This window comes from Eumetopias jubatus, unplaced genomic scaffold (genome assembly GCF_037043125.1).
Source record: "Eumetopias jubatus isolate StellerSeaLion01/CBP00866 unplaced genomic scaffold, mEumJub1_p1.0 scaffold_15, whole genome shotgun sequence".
Taxonomy (NCBI): domain Eukaryota; kingdom Metazoa; phylum Chordata; class Mammalia; order Carnivora; family Otariidae; genus Eumetopias; species Eumetopias jubatus.
The window spans coordinates 26,216,280-26,234,633 of NW_028274821.1; positions in this window are offsets into that span (position 1 = coordinate 26,216,280).

Genomic DNA, 18,354 nt, shown 5'->3' on the forward strand with positions numbered 1-18,354 from the left:
CTCTTTGTGGAGCAAACCAAAGGGAGTGTGGGGGCACAAATGCTAAGAGGGTGTGTCCTGGGGGACTCTTGAGGAGAACAGAAGTGAGCACCTGCTGTGATACTCTGGAGAGTAACATATACCGGAAGGCTTCCAGGAACAACCCAGAGAAGAGATTTAGAGCTCAAATTCTCACAGGAGGTAAAAGGGTGTTCCCAGCCTGAGGTGGCAAGGAATTCTCCTTGTTCCTGCCCAGTTTGCACTTGTGAGAGGCATATCCATAGTGTCACCTGCCAATGTGATGAGTGCTTGGAAGTGAACAGCAATGGCCCTGCCCTGGCCTCTGGAGGAACAGCTCCCAGGTGCTCCATATTCTAAGTGAACTGGATGGCCCCTGGGAAGCATGAGCTGGGGGGCCTTGCATGGAAGTCATATATGTCTTGTAAAGTTAAATTACATCTGCAAATGTCCTAAGGACATCATTTTTAATGATAAGATGAATGATTCAGGGAAGTGAATAATCCTCTTGTATAGTAAGATTAATTATCTGTTTTATTTATTTGTGTGAGTCTGGACTTTCATATATTGTGGGGGGTTTTCCTAGAGTGGGATATAGCTCTAAAAAGTGCCTCCAAAATTTAACGTGCGCCTCGATGTGTGGTAAGTTCACATCCATACCCCCTACATCTAGACTAGTGTTTGGCACATAAGAGGTGCTCAGTAAATGGTTGTGGAATGTTGTTTGAAAGCAAACCAGCCTTTTCTTTGACCACGGTGTGGCCCTTGCGGAAAACAATGGAACTGTGAGCCCAGAACTTCAAAGGATAGTCTGGTAAAAAAAATTTAAAAAATTCTAAAAAGCCAAACAAGAAGCCTGCTAATGATATAACAAAGAATGTAAAACGTCAGCCTTCACCTACTGGTAATTGTTCCAGCATATTCTGTCTCTGTTCCACAAACAAGCAGTTAAGGTAATCTTCATCACAGGAGTAGTTTGAAGAACTCAAAGCCACAACATGTTTCAAACAGCTGGGGAACAGCAGAAATACTGTAGAAAAAAAAAGACACAACATCCTGGGAGCTGGTGTTTTCCAGGAATTTAGAAATAAATGTCAAGCGATGGAACACAACGATTTATGAGGCACCAGATTAGATTCTTGGGTTGCTACAATTGTTCAGAGGACAGAACAAAGATTTCTAGATGTTACCTGGTAATGAATAGAGCAATCTCTGGTGGGCGTTTGTCACCGTGTAAAGGTAGCCAAGATTAAAAGTCACAGGTCATAATGAAAGAGGAAAACTTCCCACGTGTGTATCATTTGTCCTACTTTTAAATATACATTTAAAATAAAAACTATTCTCACCTATTTCTTCCCAATGGGACAGAAAATCTTTCTGATTTCTCAAACTCTGTTGAGTATAGGGTTAATTAAGGACTGATTCCTCATCGGTGCCTAGTGAATTCCTTCACACACCCCCTACACAGTCATACACAAGCACTCAGGCGTTCACACACTTTCCTCCCTAGCTGTGGCTCATGCTTAGCCCTGGTTCTGGCCTGGCGTCCTTTCTTCCCTCATCTGGTGACACCTGACGTCTCACTGTGCAGATGTAATGTCCTTCACAAAGTGTCATCTGATCTCAGTGACTTACATTCTTCCAAATGTATCAGTTTCTAAACATAACCTTTGCCCCTTCTGTTCACCTGAAGAAATATGATAGCGAGTGGAAACTAACACGGTTTGGTATTTCCCGCAGGGACCCATGTCAGCAGTGACTTTCAGTTTCCTATTAGCCCAAGTGTAGCAGAGGCTGTCCGTGTCTGGCCCTTGTCCCCTGGCCACTTCTCTCCCTGATGTGAAAGATCTGAAGTCTGCTGAAAGCAAAGACCTGGGACTGATGGTGGGCTCTTTGATTCTGACAGTGTCACAGAGTCCCCTCAGCTGACCCAGGCCAGAAGTTCAAGAGAGTTAGTGCCCCTGCAGCAGCCCCCCGCAAGAAGGTCCATAAAAGTTTTTCTTTTTCTTTTTTTTTCAAACAAAGCTTAATTTATTTATGGGCATAACAAATAAGTCAAGTATTCTTGCCTAACACTAATAAATGGTTAAACTGGACAATGAAATTTTAAGTAGCATATTTATTAATATATTTTTCTATTGGGTTTTCAATTATATGGAAGTTGTAAGTGATGTAGATTAATAAAAATATATCTTAGAGATTATTTTGTTCATGCATGCATTTTTAATGCATTCATTTTCTTTTTTTTTGTTATGTTAGTCACCATACAGTACATCATTAGTTTTTGATGTAGTGTTCCATCATTCATTGTTTGCATGTAACACCTAGTGCTCAAAGAAGAACCTTTACCCCTTCAATCATGGGACTTCCAGTAGTATTAAACATTGTCATTTGTCCGGAATGAGATATTGACATGTCTTAAAGAAACAGGCACCCAAGCTTGAGTGATCTTTGGGTAAAGCAGAAAGGGGCTGGGAACTAAGGGTTTAATTTATTTTTTAAAAAAAAATTTTATTTATTTGTTTGAAAGAGAGAGAGGGAGAGAGGGCATGAGTGGGAGGGGCAGAGGGAGAGCGAGAAAGAATCTGAAGCAGACTCCTCGCTGAGTGTGGAGCCTGATATGGGGCTCCATCCCTCGACCCTGAGATCATGACCTGAGCCAAAACCAAGAGTCGGACCCTTAACTGACTGCACCACCCAGGCACCCCCTAAGGGCTTAATTTGAATGCTGAATTCCTGTTAACATCTTCAGGGCATCCCTAGAAATACTCCCCCACATATTGAGTGTAGTTGGATAAAAGTTGTGATCCTTGCCCATAACAGATTTTAGAGGCCACGAAATAAACATATAATACTAAAATAGATTTAAAATAGCCACTTACTGGAGTTTTTGTTCCCTGTGGGCTTTCTATGCAGCTTTGTAGGAGGAGAGTGAGGACGGCGGCCTCCCAGTCTCTGCCCTGGAGGAGCTAAGAACTCGGGGCCCCGCTCCTCAGTGTGCCCCTGGAGAGGGGCAGTCGGTTGCTCCCAACTCCCTGGGCTCCGGCCACAATCCATGCTCAACCGGCCTATGACCGAGCGTTTCTATCCCTGGCACATGACCCCGTGTGGAGTCTCCAAACCCAGCAGATCCCTGTGAATGTTTTGTTCTCTACGAGTTCCTTATTTTGAATTCTACCAGTGGAGCAAAGGATTTGGCTCTCCACAAAGGCTGTGTACCTTCTGGCCAGATGTAAGTGCCTGTCTGCATTGCCCTCCTTCTGGAGGTAAAGAGGAAGGAGCAAAAAGGGAATTCAGAGGATATCCTAATTAAAAATGAAAATGGATCATCACTCAAGTAGCTTATTAGGAGATGTAAAACTCCATAAAAAATGAATATAATCTTTCCCAAGCAGGAGTTCCAGTCCTTGGTGAAATTAAGAAAATGCATGCATTAAGTTGCAGGATATAAAATCAATGCACAGAAGTCAGTTGCATTTCTATATACTAACAATGAAGCAGAAGACAAATCAAGGAATTGATCCCATTTACAAATGTACCCAAAACCATAAGATACCTAGGAATAAAACTAACCAAAGAGGTAAAGAATCTGTACTCTGAAAACTCTAGAACACTTATGAAGGAAATTGAGGGAGACAAAAAGAAATGGAAAAACATGCCATGCTCATGGATTGGAAGAACAAATATTGTTAAATATCTATGCTACCCAAAGCAATCTACACATTCAATGCAATCCCTACCAAAATACCATTGACATTTTCCACAGAGCTGGAACAAATAATCCTAAAATTTGTATGGAACCAGAAAAGACCCCCAATAACCAAAGGAATGTTGAAAAAGAAAACCAAAGCTGTGGCATCACAATTCCCCACTTCAAGCTCTATTACAAAGCTGTAATCATTGAGACAGTATGGTACTGGCACAAAAACAGACACATAGATCAATGGAACAGAACAGGGAACCCAGAAATGGACCCTCAACTCTATGGTCAACTAATCTTTGACAAAGCAGGAAAGAATATCTAAGGGGAAAAAGACAGTCTCTTCAATAAATAATGTTAGGAAAATTGGACAACCACATGCAGAAGAATGAAACTGGACCACTTTCTTACACCATACACGAAAATAAACTCAAAATGGATGAAAAACCTCAATGTGAAACAGGAATCCATCAAAATCCTAGAGGAGAACTCAGGCAGTGACCTTTTTGACCTCAGCTGCAACAACTTCTTGCTAGACATATCTCTAAAGGCAAGAGACACAAAAGCAAAAATGAACTATTGGAACTTCATCAAGATAAAAAGCTTCTGCACAGCAAAGGAAACAGTCAACAAGACCAAAAGACAACCGACAGAATGGGAGAACATATTTGCAAATGTCTTATCAGATAAAGGGCTAGTATCCGAAATCTATAAAAAAAACTTATCAAACTCAACACCCAAAAACCAAATAATCCAGTCAAGAAATGGGCAGAAGACATGAACAGACATTTCTCCAAAGAAGACATCCAAATGGCCAATAGACACATGAAAAAATGCTCAACATCACTCAGCCTCAGGGAAATACAAATCAAAACCACAATGAGATACCACCTCACACCAGTCAGAATGGCTAAAATTAACAAGTCAGGAAATGACATGTTGGTGAGGATGCAGAGAAAGGGGAACCCTCTCTTGGTGGGAATGAAAGCTGTTGGTGGGAATGCAAGCCGGTACAACCACTCTGGAAAACAGTACGGAGGTTCCTCAAAAAGTTAAAAATAGAGTTACCCTACAACCTAGCAATTGCACTACTAGGTATTTGCCCAAAGGATACAAACATAGTGATTGGAAGGGGCACCTGCACCCCAATGTTTATAGCAGCAATGTCCACAATAGTCAAACTATGGAAAGAGCCCAGATGTCCATCAACAGATGAATGAATAAACAAGAGGTGGTATATATGTATATACAATGGAATATTACTCGGCCATCAGAAAGAATGAAATCTTACCATTTGCAATGATGTGGATGGAACTAGAGTGTATTATGCTATGCGAAATAAGTCAGTCAGAGAAAGACAAATATTATTTGATTTCACTGATAAGTGGAATTTAAGAAACAAAACAGATGAACATAGGGAAAGGGAAGGAAAAATAAAATAAGATGAAAACAGAGAGGGAGGAAAACCATAAGAGACTCTTAACTCTAGGAAACAAACTGAGGGTTGCTGGAGGGGAGGTGGGGGTGGGGGTGTAAGTGGGTGATGGGATTAAGGAGGGCACTTGATGTAATGAGTGCTGGGTATTATAAGCAATTGATGAATCACTCAGTTCTACCTCTGAAACTAATAATACATTATATGTTAACTAAATTGTATTTAAATACAATTTTTTTAAAGTAAAGAAATCTTAATAAATTATTAATACTAATAAAAAAGGAATATGTATGCCTTATGACCCCTTTACCACCATGGATAAATGCCAGAAAGTTTTTTTTTTTGTTTTTTTTTTTTCTGAGAGAGAGAGAGTGTCTATCACTAGGAGAGTAAATAAGCAAATTGTGGTGGCTGCACAGTAAGGAAAATCACATAACAATCAGAAACGGTGAACTAGATGTGAATACAAATCTCAAATATGATACGGACAAAGCAAAATAAGGAAGCGAATAAGAGTCACAGCATAGTGCATTTTTATAAATTAATACATGACTTGTGATGAGCACTGAGTGTTTTATGTAAGTGTTGAATCACTAAACTGTATACCTGAAACTAATATTACACTGTATGTTAACTAAATGGAATTTAAATAAAAATTAAGATAATTAATGTATGAATACAAACCCATTTGTGATATTGTGATTTATAATAAGAAGTATATATTTATATATAAATAAATAAATACATAAAAGTGAAAAAAAATAGCCACTTACTCCTCCCAAAACAATACTTTCAGTTAAAATAATAGTCAATGTTGTATATTTTAGTCACTGCACTACCATTGCTTCCCAAAAAGGAATGGAGAGTTTGTTAACGTGTCCTTGTGCTATGGTTGAATGTTTGTGTCCCCCCCACAAATTCATATGTTGAAATCCTAATGCCCTATGTGAAGGTACTAGGAGGTGGGGCCTTTGGGAGGTGCTTAGGTCATGAGAGTGGAGCCCTCATGAACAGGATTAGCGCTCCTAGAAAAGAGAGAACCACAGAGCTCCCTAGACCCCTCTTCCAAGTGAGGATACAGAGAGATGTCTGTGACCTGGAAGAGATCCCACCCCTAACCACACTGGCACCCTGATCTCAGACTTCTAGCCTCCAGAGCTGTGAGATACATACTTCTGTCATTTATAAGCCATCTAGTCTCTGGTATTTTGCGATAGCAGCCTGAAAGGCTGAAAACACCTCGTTTATAATCATTGTATATCTATTTGCAAATTATATGCAGGGGGTGGCAGCAATGACAAGAAAGCACGTTAGTACTAACATTTGTTAGAGCATTTCATTATTCATACAGATGTCTGTAGGCAGTCACTATGTGATACAAACACAGGATCCCTCCAGTGGAATTTGTTCCTTGTTACCTGACCTGACAACCCCACCAAAATACCATGTCATAGCAATGCCAGTGGTCAGCCTTGTGAAATGACTTCTCACAACTCTAGCGAAAATGGCTTATCAAATCTGAATAATAAACCGGATGGGAGAGCAAGTACACGGGAAGAGAAAAACCAAACCCCAAAAGATCTTTCTTGGCTATCATAATATTCTTATTTTGTCCATTACTGACTGAGTGCCTGGCATGGATACACATAACAAGAACAAACTGAATTTGAATGGTTTCTCACCACTCCCTTTTACCCTTGCTCCATTGACCCATTCTTTCCTGTCTTTAAATGCAATCTTGGACTTGTCCTATAGCATTTGAGGTAACTCTCAGAAAGTAATCAAGTAGTTCCTTTACTAGAGCATGCAAATGTCCAGGCCACCTTAATAATCACATATCTCTCAGTCCAGTACAAGGGGATTATCCCAACTTTGATCTCATCCAATTATAGCTTCTCCCTACCCCTACCCAGCTCAGGCCTGATCCAGGGTTAGCAGCTGGTATGAGTGGCTGCAGTGCATCAGCTTCTTCACTGTCCCCTAGCTCCATTCTCACTAACAAGCTACACGCCCCCTGCCCCGCCCCACCCCAGGTTTCATTCCCTCTGGGGCGGGAGGAGGTAGCATGCAAAGAGGAATGGAGCATGAAGAGTCTGTCTTGAATGGTGCTTGGTCACCAACATCAGTGCTCTCTGAGCACAACAGAAGTCCAAAGCTCACTCTTTTTAGTGGGCTACTTTTGGATTCCTCAGAGATCCTCTGCTGGGCAACTTCACCTGCAGGTCCCTCGACTGGGAGATGCCTTTCTCACAGATGATCACTTAGGACTCCTTCTCATCCCTAGGTCACTCTGGTGTTAGCTAGCCCCTCTTTCTGCCCTCTAAGACTTTGCTTGGACAGGATACTTTTTTAAATGACCAGATCAAGTTCCTTCTGCAGGGTCCACATGGGGGGCATGGGAAGCATGACCTTTGCCCTTGTTCGGTGGATGGGCAGGTCTTTCCAGATACAGCCCTGTGGTCTCCCATTCATCTGCACCTGCTGTCCTACCCTTAGACTTTTCCTGGCAAGATTTAACACCAGCCTTTAGGTTGCCAAATTCCATGGGATTCCTCAAAGCTCCCCTTACACAGTTTGAACTGAGAGAGATAAATCCACTCCATTCCCCGTGGGGCAGGAAATCAATGTCTGAGAACTGAAACAACCCTCCTCCATCCTGCCTCCTTGATACCCTCATGATAGGTGATGAGCTAGCACTGGCCAGACTTCCATAATCTCCTAAAGCAGTCTGCATTCTGCAGATGTACTCCAATCCCTCTCTCTAGGACTTTTGGGTATTTGGTGCCTGCTTTATTATTCACAGCTTTTGTAGACTCAGCCAAAACTGAGACAGATCTCCTTTTAAATACTGCATAAGAATATGAAATTTAATAATAGCATAATGAGAGAGAGAGAGAAAATTATATTCACTAGAAATCCTTGGAAGGGGACTGTTGTATTTGTTTGGAATAAATTCCATGAGAGAGAAGCTGAGGTCCCCCAAGGGACCTGATTGTGGGCAGAACCTCCTTACATGGCAAAGAAGATAATTTTTAAAAATTGTGCTAGGGACGGGGGAAGCTGAAATAAAGCCAGTGAAATGGGGGAGGCTATATATACCCTCTCCATTCTCATTATGGGGATTTTAATATGCATTCAAGCATTAATGTGCATTTGGATTTCTTGTTGCAAGCAGTGAACGGTATGATTTATGTGTTCTGGAAGACCCAGGTAGAGTGTGATAGTTCACAGAGTTTAAGAACACAGTAGTGGGGGAAAGCATGAGTAAGCCAGGTCTGGGAAAGCAAAGAATTCCTAAGGAGTCATCGGGACAGTGCCAGGCTCTGGGATGAGAACTCTACCCAGTGTCAACAAGAATGTCAAGTGGGGGATGCATCTGCAGCCCACTCACTTTTGTCTAGTGAGAAAAATAAGATACTGTGTTCGCTCCTGTCAACCAACTTCTTAAGTTTCCAGTGGAGAGGATTAAGATCGCATAGAACTGACAGACCACATTCATATCCTCTTTCAGTGCCTGATTCTGCCATTCTGAGTGATCTCAGCAAGTGTCCTGACATCCCCTTCTTAACTTGAGGGTATTCATCTATCAGATGATGCTAACACATGTCTCACAAAATTATTCTGAGACGGGTATTTATACTCATGAAAGTACCTGCAGGAAGGTAGGCAAATGTAAGTTTCTTTTCTTCCTTCCTGATGCCCTGACTTGCTTCCTTTCTTCCCATCAGGAATAAAAGGAACTAAGTGGTTGAATTGAAAATAAACTCAGTAAGACTCAATAATATGATATGGCTTCCCAAAAGATAACGCAAACTTAGATTGCCCCTAGAAGCAGGGTGTCTGGAATAATGGAGATTATGACCAAATGAACACTTCTAACTTTATATATTGTTTTAAGTTCTGACAACAACACTTAAAAAGGGGGTAGAAATAATTTATTTTTACTTTTTTAAGATTTATATCTTTGAGAGAGAGAGAGAGCAGGGGGAGGGGGAGGGGCAGAGGGAGAGGGAGAGAGGGAATCCCAAGCAGACTCCACAAATGGGCATGGAGCCCGACGCAGGGCTCGATCTCACAACCCTGAGATCATGACCTGAGCCGAAATCAAGAGTTGGACGCTTAATTGAGCAACCCAGGTGCCCCGGGGGTACAAACAATTTAAAGCATGGTTATAAGAGGGCAAATGAGGGGCACCTGGGTGGCTCAGTTGGTTAAGCGACTGCCTTCGGCTCAGATCATAATCCTGGAGTCCCAGGATTGAGTCCCGCATCCGGCTCCCTGCTCAGCAAGGAGCCTGCTTCTCCCTCTAACCCTCCCCCCTCTCATGTACTCTCTCTCTCTCTCTCTCTCTCTCATTCTCGCTCTCTCAAATAAATAAATAAATCTTTAAAAAAAAAAGAGAGCAAATGAGAATGATGAAGGTCTTCCAAATCATTTCATTTGAGTCATTATTTTTTTTAAAAAAGGTACGTTTCTTATGAAAAGAAAAAACTCAGTGGGAGGCAAGAAGGCTATCTAATATTTGGAACTCTAATTCGTGGAAAAGCAAGTCGATTCGTTCAGCGAGGTGGACATTTGGTGTTGTAGCAGAAACAGTGGTACATGTAGGTCAGGAGAATTCCAGCTGGACTCTTCCCCTGGCCAGTTGTGCGATCTGGGACAGGTCATTTTTATTTTTCTGGGTCTAATATATCCCATCTGCAAAATGAGGGTACACTGTATCAGTGTCTTTTAAAGTCTTTAAAATTACCAATGGTAAACAAGTTCTGCACTGTAACCGGACAGACACATGAATCTATTTACAGGGAAGACAAAACTACAAAATACAATGTATCCATGCTACAGGCGATGTACTCTGATATCCTACCCTATTTCATTTTTATACAATGCTGGTTGTACCCTACTAGATTGGTTTTTATAACTTGCTAGTGGTTTCTGCAGTTTGGAAAACATTGTAATAGGTCATCCAGAAAGTCCTCTACAATTCTGATGTTTGGTAATTCTGTGAACAATAACTGGTTCTTGGAAGTTTCTAGGAAACTTATTTCAGCTCAACATACAGAAGGCTTCCAAATGATGAGGGATGTCAAAAGAGGCAATGGGATTCATGCAAGGTGGTGTGTTCCCCATCCTTGCAGGCAGGCAAGCAGAAACTGAATGACCATTTAGTTGGACATTGCAAAAGGGATTTAAACATTAGGTGGTTGATCTTGATCTATACAATCTTTTGATGTCTTTTCTACTGTTCAGCATCAGTGATTCTATGATTATCGTGAGCATTTCTTTGCAAATAAAAACTAAAAGCCCACATAGATAAGAATCTAAAAATAGGACAATGCTTTTACCATTATCCTTTCTTTACTAAATATTTTGGGACAATTACAAAGGATTAGCAAAGGACAATTGGGATATCTGAGAAACAGAAGTTGTTTATTGCTCATCTGTCAAAAGCTATTCCAGCTTTGCCTGTAAATTTTTTTTAATGTTTTGTCCAATGTGATTTTTTTTCTACAGCTTTAAGAAAACCATTACTGAACTACTAAAGGTACATACTTGCTCAGAAATTAGAATAGCTAGAATACCTCTGGATTAGAACACACCAGTAAAAAGAATCATAAGGTTTATAAAGGCATTAACCTCTAACCAAAACATGTATTTGATTAGGTCCAACAGAGCAAGAGGTCTCCATCTCTTTGAGCTAGTTTTTGACATACTTATCAATAAGAATGAAACAATTTGATACAACATTTTCTGTTGCAGAATTAGAGGCTTGTTGCTCAAGAAAGCAACAAGTAGATCCAGGGCCTCCTCATCCCTTGGTGACAGTAAAACTGAATGCCAGATAACTGATTTGCCCCTAGAAAATTTAACTCCTTCCTACAAATTCTAGATCGGTTTGTGTCCTGAAGTGGAGATCACAGGAAGGAAGATGGAATGGTCGTTGCTGGAAGAAGGCCTGCTTCAGTAACCATGTCCATTTCGCTCCAGCGCAAATGTCCTGAGAGGTCATTTAAATTTTGCCACACCTGCTCCCAATGATTGTCTTATGGGGAGGAAGTGAGTGGCCCACACATTCAGACATGACCAAGGCTTCAAAACGGTAGATTCTATTTACACTGAACCCCTTCTGGTTATAATTTTGCAACTGGTTATGATTTTGCAACTATCCCCAAATATAACGATTAATTAACTGTTTCTAGTCGGACCCAAAATTAAATTTCCATCAGATCCACTAAAATCGTTTGGCTCCACAATTCACTTAATTTCCAAATTTTCCTATTTAAAACATTTTGGAATGATGGAAAGCAAATTTATAGCAAGTCTGGTAGGTTTTAATATTTCCATTACCTCTTATCCCTCAGATGCATGACAATTTTCTGTCTGAGCTTACTCCAAAAGGAAAAGTCATTTCTACTAATATTTGGTTTATCATCTCCTTCACTAATGCACACAATTAGCACTGACTCTGGGGAGCTTTGTGGGCCTTCAAAGGGAAAATACAGACCTGGGGGCCCTTGATCATAGCCCTTAATACGGTGACTGGCTGAGGCAGCAAGAAACTAAAGACATGGTATGTTAATTATCTGTGTCTGCATAATATCTGATGGTTTAAAAATTTAATGCCTTCAAAGAGCATCAATGCATCGTCGACCCAATGGTTCTGCTAATCTGGGCCAGGTTCACAGATCTGTCCCCAGTGTGCCCTGCTCACCAGTGGAGTATGGTCCAGTGGCCAGAATAAAGCTCTTAGGCAAGGAGAACTTTGTAGTCATCAGACCTCGGTGTTGAGAAGTGAAATCCTCAGAGTCTATTCCAGTGTGGAAACAGCCTATATCCAATATCCTTGGTGACAGTGATAATAGTCCACATTCAAATTCATTTTCAAAGTTTACCAAATTAAATTTTTATGTTATCTCATGTATCCTTCCTGAAATAGACATGAGAAAGACTTCACAGGTGAGGATATAGAAGCTCCAATGGTCAAGGAACTTGGGTAGGATCAAACCACAGTTAAACAAGGGCAAAAATGGAATCCAAATTCTTACTGTGATCCCTCTATCTGGAATAACTACCTCTTTTGTTCACTTGACAAACTCCTGCCCATCTGTCTTTGACCTAGCTGAAAAGTTGTGATTTTTAAAAATAAAACACACAATAAAGATAATTTTTATAAATCTAAGCAAGCAAAAAAAAAAATAAAAAGACAAGAAGAAAAGAGATGATTAGCAGTGAGACAGGAGACCTCCTCCAGGACCCCTTGGAGAGAAGAAGGGACTAGAATTGGCTAGCAGATGCAAGGGGAAATACCAAAACACACAACACTGGAGAAAAGTGTTGGAGATCTCATCTTAAAGTTGGAGATCTTATCTTAAAATTCAGAGTGAGAGGCCAGAATAAAAACCTTTTACCAGAACTTTAATAGGGACTCAAGCTTGTTTGCCTAGTTGCCAGATCCTGTAATATCCGAGGCAGTCATTAGAGTTTGGTCGCTGTTCTTCAGGCATAAAGAGCCAAGGATAAGCCCACCTGGAGGGGAAGCTGTGGTGTGCAGATGCCAGCAGGAAGGGAGCAGTTGGTTCCTCTCAGCCCCAACGGTGGCAGCTGCTGGGGGGGAAGCTGGATTTTCCAGTCCCATCAATTGTGCCCCGAACGTAGGGGTCAACCAAAGAAAGAAATCAAGGAGTAAGGGAGTGCTTGAAGGGGCAGGGGTGGGGTTGAAGGGGGCAGGGCTGGCTCAGTGGGAGGGAGAAAGGACAGGAAAGGCTGACCAGGGAGGAGGGAGGGCCAGAGAGATGAACAGGTAGGCATGCCAGGTGAGGGTCGGGGAGGGCTCTCAGGTCACAGACTCAAAAGGCAGGCAGGAAATGAGGACTGGCCTGGAATTCAAGTTCCCCAGCCCTGAGGGTGTAAGTGGTCTTCGGACAGTAAGGCCCTGCTCTCCATTTATTGAAGGAAGAAACAGAGGTTCAGAGAAGTACGGTGATTTGCCAGAGCAAGCCGTGACTGATGCTGAGTCCCTCAGGACTTAGTTCAGGCAGGTGTCTGTCCTTCCTCCCTTGAGACAGAAGCTGGAAGGGCCCAGAGTGGCTATTTTTGAAGACCAGACTTGGTCAGATGCTAGACCCAGGGCATCACATAGACACTCCTCACAGCTGTCCTTTAAGGAACATTTGACATGTAGGGGCTGGGGGCAGGCTGCCCCTAAGATGCGCCACTCTGACAAGAAGATTATCTTGAGCTGAAAGTAATCAAGACCCTGCAGACCCAAGAGAAACGTTTGCCCCTCCTTTCACGACCTAGAAGAATCCTAAATTGAGGGTCTTTCCCAGAATAAGGGTTATTAGCAGAGATAAATATTATGTGAGTGACCCATCTGTACGGCAAGGCAAGCATCTAATTATTAAACATCTGCTCCTCTCCTTAGCGCCCTGTGAAGGGCTTTCCTTTCCTCTGAAGTTCCAGACCCCTGCCCCTTCTCCTTAGTTCAGGATGACATCTATACCTCATTGTGCCTGACTGTCTTCAGAATTTCCATGTCTACTTGGATTCCCTGTAGGCACTCTATTAAATTTGATTTTCTCCTGTTAATCTGTCCCATATCAATTTGATTCTTAGTCCAGGTAGAAAGACCTTTGAGGGAACAAGATTTCTTGCTCTCTGACAGGTGATGTAACTGGGGATCAGAAAGCTGAAGTGCTTGCCCAAGGTGGCAAAGGTAAGAAACTGAAGATCTGGGATTGAATGTGAGTGGACCCTGTGCTCCAAAACCAGCACCACAGACAGGACATTTGGTCCCACCACTTTTCCATGCAGGAGGAAGCAATTAGGATTCCAGGGACCATAGGAAATATCAAAGCCAAGTTAAGAAAAAGTAGGTCATAACAACCATTCCCTCTCTGCCTCCGTCTGCCCCATTCTGCCAGCACCATATAATTTTTTCAAAAACAGAACAAAAGAAATAAGTAACTTTATGACAAGAAAAATTGAGACAAAGACAGAGACAAAACTTTTACAAAAGTCCATGGGTTTCTAAAATAAATAGATGGAATTGATCCTGAATGTCCTAAGAACTCATTGGTTAAGATTTTGAGCAAGAAACCAACTTGATTAACAAGAAGAGAAATGAACCGAATGGGAAGAAATCAGAGAGGGAGACAAACCATGAGAGACTCTTCACTCTAGGGAAACAAACTGAGGGTTGCCAGGGGGGAGATGGGTGGAGGGATGGGGTAACTGGGTGATGGGCATTAAGGAGGGCACGTGATATGATGAGCACTGGGTGTTATACGCAACTGATGAATTACTGAACTCTGCATCTGAAACTAATGATATACTATACATTGACTAATTGAATTTAAATAAAAATAAAAATAAAAAATAAAAAAATGAGAGGAATAAATTAGAAATTGGAAACCTTCAATTCGAATTAAAAGTAAAGTATAAAGAATTTATTGCAAGCCTCAAGGCAGCCTTTTTTCACCCTCACCAAGATGTATAATAACTGGGCATGTGAGTAGAAAGTCAAAGGTCAACTGCTTGCATTTCCATCCTAAAAGAAACAGTGATGCCCCTTGAAGAGGGAGGACAGATGTCACAGGTCTCATGCCAATAGGTCAAAACGAGGCACTGCACAGGACAAAAGGAGGGTGTGCTTCTCTTTTGGTTTTGTTTGCTTGTTTTCTGAGCAATGCAAGCAAGTGAGACGTTTGAGTGGGAAGTATTCTAACCTTCTTCCCGATTGTAACTGTGGGCTGGAGAATGATTAAGTCAAAAACTTTGAGTTGGAAATAGACTTTGCAGGCTTCTGGAAGGATTCAAGTCACAAGAGGCGTAGAATCTGGGCAGCTGCAGGTGTCAATGACATATTGCCCTGATAAAAAGACCTTTCATCTGTTCCAGGAGTACAAGGATGTTTGAACAATGCAGCACAAAGAGGTGTGTAGGGATCCTGATTCTCAAAATGTGTGATGATGTATGGTGATCTAGGTCATGGACTTATAAGGTTTCAAGGGGATTCACAGTAAGAATTCCTCACCCTCCAAAATTGCCCCATTCTCCTACCTCCTACTTCAGCAGTGTGGCAATTCTACGAGGAGACCGCATCCTTTATGCCTCAGAAGTTCCAGATCCTCTGTTAAGGACTTATTCTGAGCATAGAAACAGGGTCCGTGAGAGGGGAAATTAGCAAAAAGAGGGGAAAAACCTGCATACAGAGAAAAGAAGGATTAATGTACTTTTGGTCTATCCTGTGGCCAGCACAGCCTCATGACACTGCTCCCCCAAAATTCTTTTCAATAAAATAATCTGTCAGGAAGTGAAAAGGTACTGCTACAAGGCTTTAGACAGAAAAGCCATGCATGAATTCCAGACTCCACTGTTACTTTCAGAGTAGCCAGAATATTTGGTGTGATTCGCCAAGTTGACCTGCCCAAGAGTTTGGTTGCAATGCCTATGTTTATGACACAGAGAGCATCCAGTTGGAGCAGGGAATGAATGGTGGGTGTGTTCTGTCATCTTTGCTGGGGAGGAAGCTGCTCCTTAGTGTCCCACATGCATTTCTGTGTTTGGATAATCCAACATCCGAGGGGCAAATATAGTGTGCATCCATTTGCAGGAACGTTTTCTCTGTGTCTGAAAGCAGAGCTCTCTAAGAAGAATTCTGCACATGCTTTTAAATAAAATCTTTTATGAAACAGGATATGTGCCTGAAAAACAGAGATGAAAGTTACAGAATGAATCGGGAGTATTTATATTCAGTCATCACATGGGAACATTTTTTCATGGTTAAGCACCAAACTCCAAACAACTATGGAGATGGTAGGCAATTTTTACTTCCATGCTCTTGAGATACTGTCTGTCATCTGACCAGCCGTCATTCGATGACCAGAGCTTTCCATCTGCGGGGGGGGGGGGGAGGGGGGGCAGGGAAGTGTCTAAAAGCTGGACCCCCACTGGAGAATCTGAGACAAGGGCATAGAGGCCTGAAATCTGAACCCCCAGGCTTTCCTTCCAATAAAATTTCCCTCTTTTGTAGCTGGCATCCCCAGGTTCAAGTCTATGCAAATCTTTTCTCAAGAAGGGACCTGAACTTTATTATTTGAATTAAGGGTTATATTGGAAGGGTGGGGTGCAATCCATCAGAAATCAAAATCTGAGTGATTCTCCCTTGCAGACAGTTGAGGCAGCGGCCAGGGGAAGTGGGGTGTTGGTGAACCTGGGAGTGCCGCTGTCATGGTGCAGTCTCTGAGTGAGTGAGGTGTGCCTGGTACCCAAAACCACCAGTGCAGAAACCTAGGCTGGTTTGCTGTGGGGTATGCCTTCAGGTCCTGATTTTGTTATAAAAGAGATGGACTTGTTGGAAGAATCAGGGGCCAGGGGCCAGGGAGGATGTCTGCCTACCTGGTCTCTCCCCCAGGCTCCACCCGGGGGCCTCTGCTATTGTCAGAGGGTTTCTTGTGGCTCTTGGTCACCCAGAGTTAGACAAACCAGCTTTTTGCTTTTATTTTCCCTCCTTTTTTTTTCCTCTTTTTAAAATGGCAGGTGGCATGAGGCCTTAACTTTGAAGAGTTTCTCAGTGGATGTATCTAGATTTCCTTCAAGGTGCAGGATCAGGCAGGGGCCTGGCAGGACCACGTGCCCATGCAAATGATGTGACTGGAGTCCACTTACAAGGGGTGGATGGGCTCTGGGAAACCCCAAAAGCACCCCCTGGGGGAAAAGGGGAAGACACCTCCACTCCTACACCTGCTGGGGCCAAGGTGTTCCAAGTCTCGTCCCTGGACCAGCAACATAAACGTCCCCAAGAATTTGTTAGACAAAGATTTATGCACAAATATGGCCACTGTGGTGTCACACATGTTTTACAAGCCTTAATTATCAAGAGCAGAAATATGATAAAATTACATTTAATAGGATAAGATTTTTGAAAGAAAAATTTAGGAAAACCTGCTCTTCATTTAAAATGACTTATTCTCTCTCTCACACACATAGATACACAGATATAAACATATTATATTTATTTATAAATATAATATATTTATATGAAAAAAATTGAAAGAAACGTAGCAAACTTATCTGCTTGGTAGTGAGTGAACTGCCCCCAGGAATACCTTTACCAAGTGGTGGCATTATAGGAGACACGGCAAAAGCACTCTGTTGATACCAGAAAATAGATGTTGAGCTAGAAACTGATTGCCAGCCAATATCTGTAGCAGAGAAAAAAATAGGAGAGAAGAGGAGTTTATTTCTTTTTTATTGGAAAGGATAAAATTTTACTAGGTTACAAAAGAACTTATTGATTGCAGATGCCAACTCTTCGCATTTTTTGTTGGTTTATCTGAGTTTTAAAACAATTATTCTCTGGATTGCATTATATAATCTGGTTAAAGATATTTAATATTTTCCTGGTTTATACGTTGGATTGTTTGGTTTGGTTTTTTTGGTGGACAGAAGTTCTTAACTTTAGTTTGAATTTATCTATCTTTTCCTGGATTGGTCAGAGATGGGTCAAGAAAAACGGGCAGTTTAAACAAACAACAAAAACAACAAAACTCAACACAGGAAAAAGAACCACACCACTTAATTCAGTAGAGAGAATTTTATGTGGAGAACTAGTTACTAAAGTATTGGGATTGCTGAAAAGCCAAGCAGAAAATCCTGAAGCTTTGGGAGATTAGTTGCAGCAGGAAGCAGCTACCACCCCAAGGGCTGGAGGGACAAAGTCAAGAACCAGTTAGCCAGAGCTAAGGAGCTGGCCCCACTGGTAGGAGCTGAATGTAGCATGGGCTGCCTGGCAGGAGCTGGGACCATGGAAGGAAGGATTGCTGGGGACAGGAATCACAGATGTGATGAAGTTGCTGCCAGAGGTACTCCTTGAAGAGGAAGGGGAGTTTCCCTCTTCCTCCCTCCCACCAAGCTTCTTCCAGTGAATTCTATTGGTTCAGCCTAGCCAGAAGCCAGCAGGCAAGGTAGCTTGGGCATCCCTGTGCAGGGATCAGCCCTCTACCATACAGAAAATAGCAGAAGGATAGAAAATGGACCCAAGAGCAAATGATCAAATGACAAATCCTTGATGGTAAATGTCTTTTTGAACTTTAAAATCCTTTTCCTATTTTGAGAGCATAAATATATCCTTCCGCGTTATGTTCTACAGGCTGTGAACTTTGACTTTCACATTTAAGTCAAGATCCACCTAAAATTGCTTTTAATATATGGAGTCAGG